We start from the raw sequence: 21,204 nt of genomic DNA on the forward strand, positions 1-21,204 counted from the left end.
GTACTTACTGCATTTCCTGTTTTGTAGCATAGGAAGGTCATCGAAGAATAGACTCCGTAAAACCGAAACCGAAAGACGGTTGTGCTCTTGGACGGTAGCCGTCGTACTCATATTTTTGTTCTTTATAAAGTAGCTTCAGAATGACAATTCCCCAAAGCTTCTTTTTGATTCCGATTTTGAATTGCCGATCTTCGACCTAAAGCAGCTTAAACTTGTTGGAAAGAGCCAGGAATCTTTTTCCAAAAGTGCAATCTTGGGTTCTCCCAGGGAACATACCCAGGATCTATTGTGTGGTAGCCAGCAGTAAACACTGGACATTTCTCTGTCCTAAAAAACAACCAGCAACTCACTGCTTAACCAGTTGTGGGGGAGGCCATTTGATATCAAGTTCTGTCCACACTCAGGCACATATTAAACTGGGCATCCAACCAGCAAAGGCTTACGATATCCACAAGACACCGGAGAACATCCCGATGTCTTGGAAAGAAATCGAGAGATAAGATCGTAAAACGCGTTGGACGATAAAAATGTCGGAGTTGCAAGCCAAAGGATTTGCAATTCGGTCATACTACTTATTCGCTTGTTCAAAAGATGGCTAAGCGTCCAAAGCAAGGGGTAAACTTATCCTTGTAAGGCAAGGACCTCTTTCGTTATTCAACGGATTAATCGAGGAGGCTTCTCTAGCTAATGGTCTGGCTTTCTGTTCAAGAATTTTATTTGACGTGCTCGCCGCCCCCGTAAGCTCTGCACTCGAGAGGCTGAACTTTTCTGTAATGGGCATGGCTGTCGGGTATACCTTAGTTAATGAGTCCATTACGGATCGGCCCCAAGCTTTGTTCCCGTCACCTGTATGATGTGCCGCGCCTAGAGACTGGGCAAGAGCCTAATCTTCTTCCGACCTTATTAACTTATGCGACGAGGATGGATTGCGACCCGTCTATTTATAGGTACGTGGTGTTGCTGTAGCCCTGACCGAAAACCTCAGCCTCTCGCATTTGGCCTGTGGAGATACAACGTAATTCCCAGAAAACTTCACTCGTTCCCTCTATATGGTCAATATCTGTTTGGAGTTTCAAAGGTGTCGATAGTTAAACGCTGGGGGCCCTTGATATGGGTACTTTGGTACCACTATCGAACTTCCAGGGAACTCTAGCAAATACCATCTTGCTGGGCACAGTGGAGGGTAGCCGCCGACGCGGCTGTCCAAACAGAATTCGGATGGACGACGTGATGCACTTGGCTGGATGAAGGGCCAGTGACCCGCCTTGCCGAGGACAGAACCGTGTGGTGTCGCATAGTTAGCAGCTTAGGGTCGCCCCAGTGGCCGCAAGGCTGGGGGACATGATGATGATGATGATGATGATGATGATGATGATGATGATGATGATGATGATGATGATGATGATGATGATGATGATGATGATGATGATGATGATGATGATAATGATGATGATGATGATGATAATGGTGATGATGATGATGATGATGGTGATCGAACTTCCACCAAAAATTTAAACGGAGGGGTATCATTTACCCAGGATAAAAATAAGCTAAGCTGATTTCCCCTGCAAAGCACATGTTGCATTTCCCTCTGCGCTTACCATAAATTTTTCGCATTTTTTCTCTCAGAGTCGTGACAAGTAATTAAATATCATACCTGTGAGACTTTAGTCCAACATGCTGATTGGCAAGCAGGCCTTCTGAGGCTCATCCATCATAACGAGAGATCTTGTGACAATAGGTCCAGTCAATCTAGGGTTGACCCATTACTTCGACGAAGAAATTAGACCAGTTTTATTTTGACTCTATTGCCTTTCGTGATGTGTACCATTAATCATATTTCAAAATTTTATTTATTATTTCTTTGAAGAAATTTTACTAACTGTTTCATTTATGAATTACCGTTTCTGGGGGGTCCTCCAAAATGTCACACCTGTGACACGCACATGAACGGTGGTTATGGATTCACACAACAGGCTGCTTGGCAGGAGAAAGCGTGAGATCGATAGTCCTCATGGGCTCACCATCATCCAACTTGCCTAACACGCACATTTTTTATTCTTACAAGTCTAATGGTATCGGAAGATTGGCCTGCTGCCATAGATTTTCTGCTCCCAGGCGTATTGCACTGGCTGGTTTTTGCAATACCTTATGAAAGTGTTGCTTCAACCAAAACCTTCGGGCAGTGACGCCCTGATGCTGGCCACGGTTATCCGTGATCTCAACTTTTTCAGGGTGCAAAGTGTTAATTACGTCTTTCTGCACCTTATATACCTCGCTGTAATAAAACGAATTCAGACTTAACTCAACACGCAGTCGAATGTCTTTAAACAAAGCCCCCTCGTACCTAGGCTAGGGCTAAATTCCCATTGTGCCTCTGTCTTATCAAGACAAATCTTGATAACATCGACATCCACGAAACAGCTTTCAAGAGAGTTGATATGCCTCAACCAGCAAGGGCTAATAAAGGAAATATTCAATATTGTCGGGCTGTCATATCTCTGACAACGTATTTTGCTTTAAAAAATAAATTTGAACGGAGATAGGTTACATCAAGTACGGATACTTTGTTACATGTCATTCGGGAACTTAAGCCATCCAATCGAGCTTTTCAATAGGAAGTCGACTGTTTTGGTGAAGCTTGCCCTTGGAATTGATGGAGATTATTAATTCTGAGATTGAGAAGCCAGCGACACACGAGGCCTGCCTACGCATGTTATTACCGATATGATCATAGTCCGTATATTATTGCCTATAACAGAAGAAGAGAGGACTAATACAATCAGCGGATATTCCGCCTAGCTTCATCATCTTAAACTGCGAGCCGAGTGCCCAGACACACACCTATTACTCCCTTGGTCTCCTAGGCGACGGTCATGCCCCATGCCCTGGCAATTGACCTTTTCCCCCCTTGTCAGACACATGACCCGATCACCGTCAAGGAGGAGGTGAATGCATACTTGGGAGACGTCGGGGTGGGGTAGTGGAAACATCAGCGCCTGTCATCTCCGAGGTCCCGGATTCGTTTCCCGATGCACTCATGTAATAGATGGCGACTCTCTTTGACAGCGTAAGTTTCCTACGGGGTCTCCGGTTTCATCCTACGTACATTACAATCGCCCAATATTGTTTATAGAGTTAATATCACCCGTTTTATGCCTTATTCAAAAAGAGATATCCTCCATACTAGCAAGGTGATTATTCCCGTGGGTGTCACGCAATGATGCTGCATCCTGCCGCCCACGCGCGAATGGAGCTTAACACGGCGTAAAAAATTGCAAATAGCCGGGCCGGCCGGGGCTGCTGCAGAAAACCTCAAAGGGTATGCATAAGCGCAAGAGGTATGTGATAGGGACAATCTTCACCACAGACGTCTTAAATTCCTCAGTGTATTTGAGCTGAGGACGTTAAACTATTATCAGAACTTGTCTTCACGGACTGGTTCAGCTTCGATCGGAGTATCCCGCCATTCGCGAGATTGAGGCATTGGTCAGGTTATGGCGCATTCTTGTCTGCAGTGGTTTGTATGGTTAAAAGCCATTAGGATGATTGATATCAGACGACATAAAATGGCAATGAAGATAAGCCATCGACATCTCAGCTATTCCGCAGGTCAATCGCCTGTCTTGAAGTTGATCAGGGCCGGTTGTTCAAAGCCTGATGATCGTAAAGGTGAGTGGCCGGCAAGAAAACCAGGGTTCCGCTAAAATTTGGCGCTGGCATAGTGACAGCTACAATGTACACGTATATACACCTGATGGTGCCACATGTAACTTGACGGCACGCTTAGATAACAGAGGTTTGGCGGCTGCTATTCCGCCATTGGAGATAGCAGAGCTTTAAACAACTTGACCCAGTCTCCACTATCAGTCTACTCTTTAGTCTTAAGCAGCCCGAATACGTCTGTTCAGCTGTTATTACCTTTGATCTCAATGGTATACAAGTGCACGATGTAAAGATCGTGTGAACCAACCCAAAAACCAGTGGATAAAGGCGAAGACTGGTTTATCAAACATAGTGTGGACCGATTGATTAAATGATTGATGTCCATATGATGGAATGGGGTTGGATCTCAAATATTAACTGGTGAGGGAAAATTGGCAAGTCTGAACCAGCTTCTCCTCGGGTTGATCGGGAGTGACTGTTTCGTTGTACCGCCGTTGATAGGACCGTGACAGCGCATTAGATCCCGTGAACGAGGCCGGCACCCCTGTCTGAACAGATTTATAAGAAGCCGCTATAAGGTAAACAACCTCGCCCCCGGGGTCCCTCTCAGCCAATACTTCATAACCGGTGAGAACTGAAGTGGCACTGGGAAAGTCGCTGACCAGGTTCGCAATGTTAGTCCCCAGACCTTCGAATCACAAAGTGACCTCATCGACCACTTCCCTCGCAAGCATGACATGTATATCCGACAATAGGAACACGGGGTACAAGGTGCAGCGCCATTGAGTCGCACGATATTTTCATCTGGATAAAAAGGTATCACTTGATGCTAAAAGAGCTCACTGAGAGTATTAGTTATTGTAATTTTCTGCAGGGATGATTGTAAAAACATCTGCTCCTGAATGAAGAGTTTTCAATCAATTCTGTGATTTACCTGATCGCTCAGTTCTCTTGTTGGTTGAACGGAATTAAGAATGACTTGTCTGCACTAGGTTTGGTGTGCCTGATCTCGAACAAACAGAACGGGAGAGATTGGAGAGAATACATGGACTGATCAGATAATCTATTTTTGCCTGCGGCATTCCATCCAACAGTCGCTTCTTCAAGGTAGATTGAAATCTACCTAGAAGTGACTGAAAAGAAATACCCCAAGAAATAGTCTTAGATATTTTAGAGCAATGATACTCACCACCAATTCATCAACAAGTTAATTTTTATCGAACTGACGGTGAAAGCATATCATTTGAACGCCATTATTTGTCGAAACCTTGCCTTTGCCGATGGTGTCAAGTGAGACATTAACCTATAGGCAGGTTTCGCAACCCTTACAAAGCTACAGGTACGAAGTGTACCTGTAAAAGTGGTTCTCTGGAAAATTTCCCCGATTCTTCATACAACTGAGTATTATTTATATAATTATATACTGAGAAGATATTTTAAGAGCTTCGAGCAAATCTAAATGAATTTGCACTGTACATAATGACACAGCATACCTTCGTATTTTGTACTTCGTCGTTCGTAGGGGTAGCTCGATTATATATGACATAAATGATGGGACATACCGTCCTGTAATAAAGTTTTAGTAAGCCATTTTCCAGTTAAATAGGCAATCCATTCAGCTCCTTTTTCCCACACGTAACAAGGGAGGAATGGTTTGAAAGCCAAACAGAGCTATCCAAGCTGTTCAAACCATGAAATTTTCGTTGGACGTCATCCATGATGAATTCAAGGTGTGTTTTTTTGGGGGGGGGGGGGGGGTGAACATAAGGGACGTTTTTTTCTCCATAATTTTCACTATTACCCTACTTTTTGGCGCGTACATGGTTTTGTTCAAACACACTCACATGAAATTGTGTGCATGCGTGGTAATCATACTAAATTTTTTAATTGTCTCAAAAAAATTTAAAACGATATAAGACCCTCTTCCACTGCATACTAAGGGAATTTTATTTTTTAAAGGGACTATTTACCGGACCGTTAATTAGGTGCGTGACCTGATGGTGTTAAAGCGACATTTTCAATAGTCGCGTATCGACGGCGTTCAATCAGACTAAGTGTTATCCGATGATCTTCGCACTCGATACAAAGATACAGTACTTTCGTACTAACTATATTGCTCCGGAGCTTCCCGAGTCGTCGCATACATCACGAAGAAACACTGTAAACCCATTCAGGCATCAAATAAGCAAATCACATTCTGATCGAAGAAGAGGTACGATGAATGCTTTCAATCATGCCCAGAGATGTACCACGTGGCTCCTGGCAGATAATTACCAACAATATAAGGTGCAATATAAAAGTATTTCAATTTCGTAAATGTTCCCAGCTCGGCATATGATATTGATTGATATTCTGTGAAGAATCCGTGTGGAAACAGGTACATGAGGTGCGAACAAGGGTGAGATTGAGAGTTTTCAGCACAGCAACTGAGGCGATCAAATCTACTACTAAGGAACGTGCTGGGTTTTTCGTCCACACAATGGCGTTAGGCACAGTTCTTTCGCGCTTAGCAAGCTGGAAAGGCAACTGCCTTTATAGATCGTAGACCTCAACAAAAGACGCAGGATACGAAACTTTAAACATCCCAGTCAAATGATACCCTTATCTCGATCAGGAGAACTTTCGTTTCAGCACTTCTGTAATGCCATCCTATGATTAATATCATACAATTTACCATATTATTTATAGGATGGCACCACAGTTAAGTAAGTGCTTCACCCGTTTGGGGTACGATCAACAAAATGAGGCCATTCTTTCTACCAACCAGATGCGTCCAAGAAGATAATGTGATAAAGTTCCAAAATGTCGCCACAATGTCGGAGCGCACGTTTTCAAAACAGCCTGCTTTTGAGATTGTGTTTCTGCAGCTGCCGGGCATGTCACTTCGATTATTATTCACATTTGCTTTGGCATGTTTTGATTATACCAAAGACGAAGAAAGGCGGCTCCATTCCTATTTATAGCATAGGTGATGTCCACATTCAACTGCAGTTTCATCGTCTGCGTTCGACAGCCCAAAGAAATTCCCAGAGTAATTAGTCTGCCTATCAACCCAACTCTAAATCAATTAATCTATCAATTAATAGAGCATAATTCTCCATCATGTGAGCCGCTATCACAGTAACTGGCAGCTGGTTGTCCTCCTGATGACTCTGATTGCATCGGTGTGTTTTGACCGTGCCGTCAGCTGGCTGGCGTGACGGCTAGGACTGTTGATAACCAAGGGCCAGGGGTTGAGAGCGCGGTGGCGGACAGCTAATTAGTCGATGACATTACTGTTATTTTTAAATTCAGGATGAGTCGGAGGCCCGGAGAACACATCAGTGTGGAAGCACTTTTTACCACCGAGTAAGATGCTTTTGCAAGATACTATTATTGACCAGAAAAGGTATCAAGGCATACCATATAATATTCTGTTCTTTGGACACCATAATTCCCGAGAATGATAGTTTCTTTCCCATCTTCGTCAAGACAAAAAGCAGACAAGTTCGACGAGGCATAGTTCTGTCTATCTTAATGTACATGGTTTTGTTATTGGTACGCAACGCTTCCCAATTGAGGGGGTATGTTTAGGACTAAGGCAAATAGCTACATACATTGTAGTAGTTTATTTAGTTACCTGAGTGTTGAGTTAAGCGAGGCCAGTATACAATGTACATGTAAATGTAAAACGCGAGGCGTTTTTTCCAATTTCCAAATCTTGACTTTATCTAGTTGATGGTGAGGTGTTGACTTATTGAGCAAAAACGATGTTTTTCATCTCAACAACGATGATATACACGTAGCTTAAAGGAATTCTTTCAAGAGTCAATTATGAAGTACACTGTTTCAGTTATTTTTTTAACAGGTGGTTTGCTTTAAAATTGATAACCTCGGCAGGTTTACGTACCCCGGAAGAGGTAACCTCAGCAAAGAATTCAAACAGTATCATCTACCAGGGGAAACTGATAACTGGAAAGTACAACATATTCAAACAGTATCATCTACCAGGGGAAACTGATAACTGGAAAGTACAACATATTCAAACAGTATCATCTACCAGGGGAAACTGATAACTGGAAAGTACAACATATTCAAACTGTATCATCTACCAGGGGAAACTGATAACTGGAAAGTACAACATATTCAAACTGTATCATCTACCAGGGGAAACTGATAACTGGAAAAAAATACGACATATTCAAACAGTATCATCTACCAGGGGAAACTGATAACTGGAGAAATCGATAAAACGTATAATATAATACCTCCGACATCCGCCAAGAGAAGAGGAGGTAAACCCTAAAGATAGCTAGAATTAAGGCCAGTCAGACTCCAGGCGAAGCAACAATTGGGAACCTATAGATATGGGGCTTGCATCTTTTGTTTGTTCCCGAGAATGATAGTTTCTTTCCCATCTTCGTCAAGACAAAAAGCAGACAAGTTCGACGAGGCATAGTTCTGTCTATCTTAATGTACATGGTTTTGTTATTGGTACGCAACGCTTCCCAATTGAGGGGGTATGTTTAGGACTAAGGCAAATAGCTACATACATTGTAGTAGTTTATTTAGTTACCTGAGTGTTGAGTTAAGCGAGGCCAGTATACAATGTACATGTAAATGTAAAACGCGAGGCGTTTTTTCCAATTTCCAAATCTTGACTTTATCTAGTTGATGGTGAGGTGTTGACTTATTGAGCAAAAACGATGTTTTTCATCTCAACAACGATGATATACACGTAGCTTAAAGGAATTCTTTCAAGAGTCAATTATGAAGTACACTGTTTCAGTTATTTTTTTAACAGGTGGTTTGCTTTAAAATTGATAACCTCGGCAGGTTTACGTACCCCGGAAGAGGTAACCTCAGCAAAGAATTCAAACAGTATCATCTACCAGGGGAAACTGATAACTGGAAAGTACAACATATTCAAACAGTATCATCTACCAGGGGAAACTGATAACTGGAAAGTACAACATATTCAAACAGTATCATCTACCAGGGGAAACTGATAACTGGAAAGTACAACATATTCAAACTGTATCATCTACCAGGGGAAACTGATAACTGGAAAGTACAACATATTCAAACTGTATCATCTACCAGGGGAAACTGATAACTGGAAAAAAATACGACATATTCAAACAGTATCATCTACCAGGGGAAACTGATAACTGGAGAAATCGATAAAACGTATAATATAATACCTCCGACATCCGCCAAGAGAAGAGGAGGTAAACCCTAAAGATAGCTAGAATTAAGGCCAGTCACACTCCAGGCGAAGCAACAATTGGGAACCTATAGATATGGGGCTTGCATCTTTTGTTTGTTTGCCACATCAAGATATACTTGAAGAATTGAATCGCCCACTTCCAACCCACATTGCCGAAGGATCGACATGACAATGGCGTATGTCCGATAATGCATTACTTAAAGGCCGAGTTCGTTCGTTTAAAATTTGAAGTTCCAACTTTTAATACTTCGAACTTGGAAATTTCCAATTCTGTCTAAAATTATGCATTGCATATATATAAATGTCATGTCTGCTACTGCGTGCAATGAAGTACTCTACCAATTTTCACCGCGTCTATTTGTTGCAGAACAGCCACGTCACTTCTTTTAACCAGCGGGACACATGTTAACACTGTACTTGGATGAACTACGCATTTAAGAGGAGCGATGTCGCCTCGTCTAATTGACTTTCAAGTGCATGACTCTACTAATGGTTGACAATCGCTCGGCGTAATGTACCACGATTAAAAATTTATCAGCTTCTCCGAAATAGCGAAGTTGTCGCCTACTCTGGAGAACCAAGAACAAGATTTTTCATCAATTTCTTGCGGACTGGCACATTCAAAATCCAGAAGGCCTTAATTCACAGTCATCTTTTGAATAACTTATGTAGGCTAGATTGTAACTAACATGACAAATGGATTTCGCAGAAGTTGGATTAAAAACAGGAGGAGCAGGTCAGGACAGACGATAAACAAAATATGACGACATTGTTAGTAGAGAGGTTTAGAAATATCGTCAATCCCGTTAACGCAATACAGCAGCTACTCAGTCTATCTAAAGTGGCGTAGCTGTTGGATAATGTGGTAGCCGCCAGAAATAAACTCTTATAAAATCCATTCGTGACCAACGCTTATGTCATCGAGAACATTACCACAAACGAGCCCGCAATTACCGTGGAAGATATACCAGAACGCAATGGCCAAGTTTGATCGTTCGGCTTATATACTGTAAGAAATATTCTTACCTTTGAGCGAGAGGTTAAGTACTGGTATATATCATCATCGGGAAGTAGACAAGCTAATCCTGAGTCCTCACGCATACGCAAGAACCGGCTCACCTAAAAGAAAAAAGGAGTGGAGGACATTAGAAGTGTGGTCATTAGGATTTGATGTCAGGCGAGCCATGATGGCTCTGGACATCATTTCTCATTCATTCTTGGTACAGGAGTAAATTAGCAAAAAATAACCTGAACATTTCATCCGTATTGGTACAGAAATAAACCGTGCAGAGCGGAAAATGTAAAAATTCAATGCACTACATTTATTCATTGCATACCAAAAGTTATTTCGTTACCATGGTTACTAAAATGAAAAAAAACGACTTTTTGGTTTTGAGGCGAAGACCAATAAACACCAAATTTCAAAGAAATCCGACCAGTATATTTATACTAGCTCACCCTCAAGAGCCCAAAATGATTCGGACATAATATTTACGAATGGACTATAGTAACTTTACTGGCAGTTCCATCACGTTACAATTGCATGATTTGGGACCTATAGAAATCCAAAATGACGCAGTGAGTTTATACTTCAGTGGGGAAGGTGAATCTGAATATTGTCGGTAAAGGTATAATGATTATTAGTGAAAGAAGGCACAAGGGCAAGGATCAATCAATTTCAAAAGTTGTATTAAATTTGGTTTGTCAAAAGGACCGTAACTTCGGCATGCATTATGGTCGCCTTATCAGCAGCCAGGCTTGACTTTGACTTTGATTCCGACAACTACGTACACTGAGCGCTAACTCCAAAACCGTGCTCTCAGTCTCACGACAAGCCCAGGTGGCCAACCCTCACAGTGTCGAAGGACTGAATGTGGCTGCAAGTTGCCTGCGTACGACTACCGCATTGGGAGGATACAGTTGCCTTCTTCATGCAGTACTTGCCTCAATCAAAGGGAGTTTCGCATGGACATGGAAACATCACCAGGTCACGAATCGAACACATTTTTACTCCGGTCCACATCGTGACGGAAGTCGTACTAAATTTCAACAGAGGACGAGACGTAATGGAGGCTGACGTGACGTGACGGAACGTACTGATTGGACGACGCGCTTCGGTAGGTTTGATGTATTCTGACGTCATTTCTCGACACGCTCTCAAAGCAAGTGCACGGCAATTTTAGATTTTCCATTCACTTAATCGCGTCATTCAATCTTATCAAAATTGGGAATTTCGTGTATTTCATCATTGTGCGGATATCATCCCATTCAACAATCAATTTCTGGTTTGTCACAGATCCCCTATGTTTCGGGTTACCAAGGACAAGGTGGCCATTTTTCTTTAATTTAATTAGCCATTTTTGGCGAATACGGAATATAATACAGAATCATGCATGTCACAAAAAGTAAAATCACAGGGGATTTGAAACAAAGATTTAAAAAAATCATAATCACAAGTCGTATAATATCTGTATCTGTATTCTCATATCACGATAAAAACCGGCTCTCAAAATTCTTGAAAAACCATCATTTTTCCAACCATGCAGATCCCAAGAGTAATACCTTCAATCGCAATGTGACATTTTCAAGCTCTGTCTCTTACACTTTTCAATCAAGTTATTCAGATATTTCATTTCAGTCCATTCCCAAGCGTGCCAAAGTAATGTCTCTTTTACGTCGCATGTCGATCAATCATGTGACGTCATTGAAAGTATAAAAACTAAAATATCACCAAGAAGTGTAGTTCTATGTTGAGAGTCGTGTTGGGCTGCAGTGTATGAGTGGCAATGCAGGTAAAATATCAGCCCTGATAAGGTGTTTTTTTTCTCCAGTTAAATTTGTCTCTGGCCTCCGATTTCGCTTGCTTTTAAAAATAATACAATCGGATGGTGTATCTTTTTTATAAATTTATATTGGGCGATGAATCGTCAATCCGCAAAAAAAATGCCCAAGAAAATTTGGCGGTTAGACCAAATCCTATCGACAGAAAACGATAGTAGGCCTACTGTAGTGGGCCTACTGAATCTTTTATGTTAGTTTATGTTTTTAAGTTATTCAATATTGCACAATACCATCCCCAACTGGCATCAGATTGGCATTAATCAGTGGAACACCTTGCAAGAATGATGTCAGAGAGACGTCAGTTGAGCGATCTCAGAATAATGTTAGGGCCGTTTACATGAGACCTAACCAAAACCAAACCAGGGCCCATTGTTCAAAACAAGTTTTGTCACTAACGCTGGCGTTAAATTACCTTGGCGTTAAGTCTAAAGGGATTAACTGAAGGAGATAACGAAATGTTTAAAGTGATACTATGATGTGATTTACAACATTGCGGAAATACGTCCGTTTTTAATTGTTGATCACAAATGTAAAGCTCAAATTTTCCATTTTTGATTAGATTTATTATAAAATTGCTGAATGTAAACCACCGCGACCGCGAAAATGTTCATGTTGTGAAGTCATCAACGAAAACGGCATCGAAGTGGTGTCTGCCCATTCCGCCTCAACCTTATTCGCCTTATCCAATTTTGCCTTCTCCCATTTAGCCTTCTCCTAACTTGCCTTTTCTCAATTCGCCTTCTACGATTTCGCCATCGTCTTATCTCACCTTTGTTCCAATTGGCCTTCTTCCTAACTCGCCTTCCTCTCATCTTGCCTCATCCTAGTTTGCCTTTTCTTATTTCGCCTTTGTCCTATTCTGCCTTGGTTTCATCCTGCCTTATCTCATCTTGCCTTTTCTTGATTGACCTTTGTGTCAATTCGCCTTCTTCCCATTTTGCCTTCTCCCGTTTCGCCATATCTCACCTCGCCTTTTATCAATCCGCCTTTGCTTATCTTGCCTTTGTTCTATTTTGCCTTGTTGTCTTGAGAGCTAACTCGTTCTGTGAGAAGGCCTCATAATTCCCTAATGATCAAAGGAATACATCTTCCAGATTGCTGGATTTGAGTAGGCCTATTGACCATAGTTCATAATAAAGAACTTCAGAAGCACTCACACTTTGAATGATCAATAAAATACTTAGCACCCCCATCTCTCCTATATAGTACCAGGTCACAAGTCTTATTTATCAAAGAATGCCAAAACACTATGCCAAAATATTTCCATGAAAGACTTGGAAAACTCTAAGATTTGACAAACATGGGTAAAGATACTAAGTTGGTTTTGGAGATACATGTAAGCTTACATGTAGATGGTTCAGAAGTTTTGAAGATTTGAAAACATTGGTAATTAAACAACAGCCTTTGGGTAGGGTACCAAAACATAATTCGTGGAAACACTCTTATATGAAAGATTGGCCCCACAAACATGGGTAAAAGAGACAAAAGTCTTTTGTAATATGGTATGTAATGTAATATGACTATAATGGCTGAGAAGTTATCTACACTTGTAATTTTGGCAATGTCCACCGGGTTTTGGTTGGGGGTACCCCCGAATGGACCCTAGAAGCCCTTCAACACTGTTGAAGACACTTTCATATGAAAGATTGACTCAACAAACCTGGGTAAAGACACCAAGTTTGTTGCAAAGTAGGAAGAAGGCGAAATGGGAAGAAGGCGAAATAATACAAAGGCGGGGTGGGTAAAGGCGAGATAGGATGAAGGCAAATTAGGACAAAGGTAAATTAGGACAAGGTGAAATAGGAGAAGGCAGATTAAGACAATGGCAAACTGAGACGAAGGCAAGAATGGATAAGGCAACTTGTGATAAGGCAAGATAAAACAGAGGCAAAATAGCATAAGGCGAAAAATGAAAAGGCGAAAAAAGACAAAGGCGAGATAGAATAAGGCGGATTGGGAAGAGGCAAAATTGGAAAAGGCAAAATAGGAGAAGGCGAAATGTGTATTTTTTAAAGGCAAAATGGGAAAAGGCGAAAAAAGACAAGGCGAAATGGGCATGAACCATCGAAGTGAGCCGTCCGGGCGGGATTAAACCATCAATTTCTAGAAAATGTGCATTTCGATTCGAAAACCTTACCGATTTATGAGAAAGTTACTTAGTCATTTGTCAAAAACAGCTAAACATTATATGGTGAAATTTGACACGAGTTACCCTTTAAGTTAACGCCACCGTTGGTGACCACATTTGTTTTGTCCAACCAGGCCCAGACCAACCCAGATCAGATCGATCAGGACGTCATGAATGACGTAAGTCTCGCAATGAGGTATACGTACATATATTCAGACCAGATCACTTACACGGGAGACATATCTAGACCGATCCGAATCGATCTATAGATCGGTTTATGTTTATGTTTATGTTTATGTAAACGGCCGACGTTGGCATGTTCGCTGGTGTAATTCGTTCAGTTAACGATACACATACTTTTTTCCCTACGCTAATGATGTACGGTCTGCAAGTGTAAATACGTGACGTTACGTATCTCATCGCGAGTTAAATGCTTCTGACAACTGAAGCTAGTTTTTGCAATTTTTTTCAATTACCTCGTGTGTTCATGCAAAGCAATGCTGTCTCGGTTAACACTGCAGAGCGCTAGCTATGTTCGAACCGCCTGTTAAAAACCTGATGGTAATTCTTCGGTTAGGAATCCAAAATAGAACGGAAATATTCTTCATTCCATCACCAACGCATATTGGAAATTTGCCAAAGTTCAACGTCCCTATTGTCGAAGTCTTTTGATTGTTCTTTCGAATAATAACGAAGCTGAAGCACAGCCCCGTCCATAAACCGCGACCAGGGGTTTACCAGCTTCTTCAGCCTCGTAAGAAAAAATCAACAAAGAGAAAAAAATGTCCCCGTAAGCTTTGGTAAGTTTTCGAGTTTACATTGTTGGTAGAGTAAAGAATATTTCTGTTCCATCACCTGGTAAGAGCCTCAAGGAGAGAGAAAAGTTATCTTGCAGTTGCAGTTTCCATGTACGGTGAAACACGGGTATTCGAAAAAGCTGGATCACTAGACTGCTGGATTTACTGGATTGTGACTCATTGATCACCACCGCCTGGATAAATTGCCAAACAAATTCCCAAATCTCTTACGTTTCCCACCATGTGCTTGGCACTTCCAACATGGATTCATCAGTCTCAGACTCTTCACCAGAAAAATCGCCGGACTTTTACCGGCGGTTCTACATGAACTACAAGCGGATTTGTATTGTAACTGAAGAACTTCCAAATTTAATGTGTGAATGAGTATGTACTTGAGTTTGGGCATTCGATTATATAAGACAGTTGTGATAATGACAGCGTGAGGCTGAGTATTGCAGCATGCATGATAGGCCTACCGGTATGGGGTACACTACAGTACAACATATAGTACCAGCTACAGCAGCTTTATGTCATACGATGTCGATACGAACGATCCTCAATCCAGGCGGTGGTGACCCCCGAGTCACAATCCAGTGAATCCAATAGTCCAGCAATCCAGCTTTGTCGAATATCAGTGAAACAGTATAACAGAAACTACATGTACATGTATAGGTCAACGTTAAAATCGACATAAAGTTTTTTTCTATATAAGGAAGTCAGGCTAGCTCATCAATTGTAATTCGTCCTAGGAGTTCGTTCAAGGGACGGACACTTTTTAACATGTGGCTTAAGCGTATTCGCTATAGGTTTCCTTAAAGTATTGAAACACTCAACTGTAACATTCTGCATTACACCCTCTCCTTTTACACCTAAAGTCAATAAACTTACCACTAAGCTACAACGCGTTCGCGTAGCCCATCAATCATACGCGGGCGGAATGTCAAGCTATTGACAAGTTGGCAAAGAATGCACCGCAAATGCATCATCCTTTCTTATCAGTGCCAAAACTATACAAAATGAGGTTAGCATTTTACAACTAGCTCAAAATAAATCAACAAATCCTTTATGGAAGTACCCTGGCCTAATCGGCATATTGTCAAGAAACCTCTAGACAGTGTGAATCTCCCCCATGGCTTCAGTGAATTACTATCCAAGCGCCTTTTACGCACTTTAGTTCTGTCCGCGTTGAATAGCTCAAAGACATTGATTTTCATCGTTGTCCTGATATCCAATATATGCTTGAAATGATATGTCCAATCCATTTTGGGTGATTCTCTGCATGACTGCACCAATTTCTAGTAAACACTGGGATATAATGAAGGCGGGGTCACCAAATGCTGAGTTGCTATTCCATCATTGCAGGGAGAATACGTCACTATTTTCTTCTGTTTTACCGCTGGGGCCTGAGTGTTACTTCTATAAGATATCAAGGGAACGGGTGTACATTTTGAAGAATGATACGTTTTGAGATTTGGACGTAGCACGGGTCTCACTGGTGAATCTGGCAAATTGAAGACGTAAAAATTAATGGGGAAAACCAGCAGTCCATTTTTTCAGCCTGTCTATAGATGTAGGATATCAAATACAAGATTGTTATGCCGTGATAAACAAAATATCTCAACAAAGAAGGCTCGTCATGACACCAACAAAAACTATTTTCATTTGTATAAATCAACGTTATGGGCTGGCGACTGTTTGCTGTATGTCCCAATGGAAAGGGTGTTAAAACATTGCCTTTTGCATTTTAACGCAAAGCCTAAAAGCCTAAAAGCCTAAAAGCAATTATTTGATTTCTTTAGAATAACGCTGGTCCATAAAAACGATATCCGGGCCATTCATTATAAACTAGATGCTTGAAAGAAAGTGAGATGCAAAAATCTTATGCCGTTCTTGCCTAACAAGCAAATACATAATATAAAGTGATATCATTAAAGTTTTTCTGATCTGGCGAAATACAACACAAAATACTGATCACCAGATGTGGGCTTTGAAAACATGAAAACACGAAAACACGAAGCAACTGTTCCTGTTACGCAGTAGGGCGTACCGTGTCCACTCATCAGTAATGAGCTTTGATTCTGACGATGTCGTGAAAGCCGATGTCGTGAAAACATGGTCTTTAGTGAAATTATTCCAGGTATCGGCGTGAGGAAGAATTTAACAGCGAATTTCTTCCATTGAGACCAGGGATGGCCTAATCTTTTTCCGGCATGTAATGCAGCTATGATCGGAAAAAACTTGCGAATGTTTTTCTTCTCAACAACATCCTGAACAGGCAAAAAACGTCACCTCATTTTAAATTGTTTGTTTGTTGATCCTGAGGTTGTTGAACCCAAAATGAACCAAAGTGTAACGGGTTCAAGCCGATGATATGTTGGCCATTAATCTTTACATCTAACCGAATAACAAGTTTTATTGGTCTACTTGCAGGCGTTCGTTCGCTTTCTGCCACCAAACGCTATGCAAAACAGCAGGGCACGATGTTCAGCGTATAATGAGGTATATTTCTTCACCTGGTTTGTTTAGCATTAAAGACATCACCCATTATGCAAATTTTTCCAATGGTTAACATGAGATGAAGTAAAGAGGCACATCTTATAGTCTTACATTACACAAGTACTCGGTTTTGCTTAAAGTATATACATGTATGTTATGATAAAATATATTGCTTTTCCATCCGTACTGTGTGCAAGCCGCGCGTAAAAAAATCGGTTTCGCAGTTTCTTCAGTTTCGCCTAAACCTTTTTCTCGTACAACTACGAGTCTTCAAGTATCAAAACGCAAGTGGAATTTGAGATGGGTAAATACCCCTCTCCACACACATGGTGCTGGAAACTCATTACGCTGAAGCTCCGGGTACATGTATAACGCGTCTTAGGAAGTCGGAAGATGAGTAAATCTTAGAGTACCAAATGCCGGGGGGGGGGCTACATTCCTTACTCAGGAAACCTTCGTGAGAAGATAGTTTTCCTCCGCAGCTTTTTAAAACTAGCCGCACCCCTTTGAAATCAAGTACACGTGACTTACCTTTCAACTCACCAGAATGCGATCGCAATTTCGTTATTACTTCAATTAAAAATAAAGAGTGGTAATAAGAGTGGTACAATAGCCCTATTACCGTTAGGTTCTCTGCTTACCGGCGCTGAATGTAACCCTTAGAAGTGTAGTACCGTAATGGTTCGATATGAAAACGAGCGGGAACGTGAAAATGGTTTCACCCTGCCTTGTAGTACAACAACGTGACTACTATGCCCTTTGCCTCGCAGTTGAAAGAATTCAGGCCTTGGTAAATACACGGTATTTTGTCTTTATGCAAAGCCCGCTCACACCTATAGGCCTAAACTCATGATAACAATGATAACATCTACTCCACGAAACAGCTTCCAAGAGGGTTAGGCCTAAACCGGTAAGGGCAGATAAGCTTAATGTAGTAAATGGAGATCCAGCGCCCATATAGCTATGCTGATAGAATTCACAAACGAAAAGACCGACTTCCCTATGAATCCAGGTTTCTGTCAAAAGCAGAGCCTGCAAATGCTTGAACGATCAAATTCACATTTTGTATTCCGTTTATAAATTGCCTCGTTAAGATTGTATGACAGCGATGATGGCATGTTGTGCGCTTCGTCTCGATCAAGCAATTGAGAATGATAACAATACTAATAATATAGCAGAGCTACTAAATATCCTTGCGGATAAGACGCATAGAAGATGTGGTTATCAGCAATATTCTGTGCATACATGTATGTAAAATCTAATGAATCACTTAACATACACACATTTTCTTATTCGAAGGGTCTCTGAAGTAAATGTTATTGGCCTCAATGTACCAGGAGACCAGGAAGATGATACGTTATTTGAATCTATCCGCCTCCTCATCACTGTAGTTACAAACTAAATGCTCACCACTAATAATGAATTTAGCGTGTAATGTGAGAGGGGTTTGACTTGCAAATCTTAGATTTTTGGGCAAACGCACAGTTACATTCCGTTTTGGTGAGATCCTTTTTGCAGGTTGATGATATGGCAATAATTCTCTCAGCTCCTTGAGATGTCACGGTCCTACTTGATCTGTGTTCCAAATTTTTATGAGTGGTCAATTAAACAAGTTTACATCAATTAGGCGCCTTGCGTCTGGTGCATCCGCTTCGATCCGCGCCTGATAAATGTATATGAAAGATTAATAACAAGAACATTTTTCAAAAAAAACACGAAAAAATTAATCGCCGGGGTTCGTACCCGTGACCATCTAATCCACAGTGCAACCGTCTAACCGCCGAGGCCATCAAGGCTTTAATGATAGACAGAGATTTTTGTTGTTCAAGTAGTCGCCATATTGGAAAAGCGCCATGATATTGACGAGATCACGCTGGCGGAAGAGTAATTGGGTACAAATAGTTCCAAGTTATAGTATAATTCAATAGTGCGACTGATTTGTCTTGATATATCGTATCTATATAGCTCGGTGATATAAAAGATAATGTTCGTAGTTGATTTTAATGTTTGAATGGCTTTCTCAAAAATGTTTTTAGAAGCGAGGTCAACAGGGTCAAAAGAAATAGTCTTTGGCGCCAATGATGGTAGCAATGGCGGATTTGAATTAAGATTCGGGGCCAGTCGATTCTTTTGGAGTCGGAAGTGCGCATACACGGCAGTGGTATTTATATAGCTCCGTACACGTGATTTGAAGGGGCAATTTGGGTGTGGCATTTAGGAGACCAGGAGGATGATGTGTAATTTGAATCTATCCGCCTGCTCATCACTGTAGTTACAAACTAAATGCTCATCACTAATAATGAATTTAGCGTGTAATGTGAAAAGGGTTTGACATGACTTGCAAATCTTAGATTTTTAGGCAAACGTACAGTTACATTCCGTTTTGGTGAGATTCTTTTAGCAGGTTGATGATATGGCAATAATTCTCTCAGCTCCTTGAGATGTCACGGTCCTACTTGAAGCTATTTTGCATGAAAAACAGCCTATCTCCTGCCAAAGTTGTCCCTTCAACAAAGACTGTTTTTAGCTGATTTTATGGTTTGAATGGCCATTTTGAAAAAGGGTTTGGAATCGAGGTCAAACAAAATAATCGTTGGCCTCAATGTACCCTCGGAAATTCAAGCCGCCGACTAGTCAAACCATTATCTGGAGTGCTCGAACACCTGGAATCAGTGTGTACTTCAGCTTGAAAAGTTCGCGTGAAGGGTTTTTTTCATGATAATATTCATAATGGTATAAAATGATGGTATAAGAGGGTCGGCGAATCTAGGAACTGATCGAAGACTGTCCTAAAAATTTTCCACCGCGCTTCATCGTATTTTTCAGAATGAAAGCCGTAATTCAACTCGCGCAGGATTTGTTAAGGACCGATTACCTTTGTACTTCGCCAATCGTCGTTCGTGGGGTTTGCGAAACCTGCATAATGCTGCCCCTGAAACGAAAGAGCGGCTATTTTGAAGAAGGAGGCCTCTCAATTTTTTAGACGCAATTCGGAAGTATCCATGTAAAAAGCTGCTGAAGCCGAGCCCATAAGTTGCTAGATATGGAAGGAAGAGCATCATGATGATACTCTGAACGTGTCAGCAGTAACGTGATGAATGAGCATGGGTCGATTATGATCATGCTGAGCAAGGACGTAATGGATGTCAACACGCCTATTGTATTACCTGCCGAGATTGACGACTTAGAGGAGTTTTACAGTAATCTGGAGAGGAAAATTGATTGACTTGTTAAGGTAAGTCTGTAAAGTGTCCAAGTAGAGCATTGCCATTAGTACTATGTCGAGTTATCAATTATTTCCCCAACAGTATTAATAACCAATCATGACACCGTCTAACAAAGATGCTGCATTAATAAGCCATAATGCTATTGGATGATAAATGGTATGACGTCAGACACAATCCCCTTATCTTATAATGACCTTACTTTCTTTAATAAGGTCCCATTTATCATCTTTTCTGTCGGAGGACGCAGTCTCATGAAATGTCGCGGTGTGCCCTGGGCAAAGTCATGTTACCTGTTAATGCGTGCTGCACTCCTTTAGAAGACGACTATTTAACAATGTCTCTATATAAAAGAGATCGCAATGAGTTCCCCTGAGGTTAAAAGAAGGTAGCACTTAACAAAGGCTAGCTTGGTAAATGTGTGCATTTCGATCACATTTCTGATAAAAAGTAAGTATCATGTGGGATGTAAAGGATTGCATTTTGTTCTTTTTCAGTCATGACTTCTAGACTCAAAAGCAACTCTCTAAAGTACATTTATTGTCCTTTATCCAACTCTCTAAAGTGCGTATAATGTCCTTTAGTATCCAACTCTCTAGAGCACATGTATTTTCCTTCATACCCAAAACTCCAGAGTGAATGTATTGTTCTTTATCCAACACCCCAATGATCATGTCTTATCCTTTATCAAACTCCCTTATGGTCAATGTATTTTCCTTTATCCAACTTTCTAGAGTACATGTGCTGCTCTTAATTCATTAGACTAAAACAACCGCCATGAATCCTAGCGCAAATTAACCCTCGATCCTCAGGCATAAGTCATCAGAGGATCATAGCCACTCA

The 21,204-nt window shown here is 41.1% G+C and overlaps 1 protein-coding gene across 1 annotated transcript in view; it reads right to left on the reverse strand.

The window, feature by feature from the left end:
- LOC135489502 (5-hydroxytryptamine receptor 1A-like) overlaps positions 1-21,204 on the reverse strand; it is a 169,720-nt gene that overhangs the window by 97,052 nt on the left and 51,464 nt on the right. Inside the window, exon 2 of the mRNA XM_064774881.1 lies at positions 9,902-9,994. The gene's annotated coding sequence lies outside the window, so the exon portion shown is untranslated. The remainder of the gene's footprint in view (positions 1-9,901; positions 9,995-21,204) is intronic.

Source organism: Lineus longissimus, chromosome 6 (genome assembly GCF_910592395.1).
Source record: "Lineus longissimus chromosome 6, tnLinLong1.2, whole genome shotgun sequence".
NCBI lineage: Eukaryota > Metazoa > Nemertea > Pilidiophora > Heteronemertea > Lineidae > Lineus > Lineus longissimus.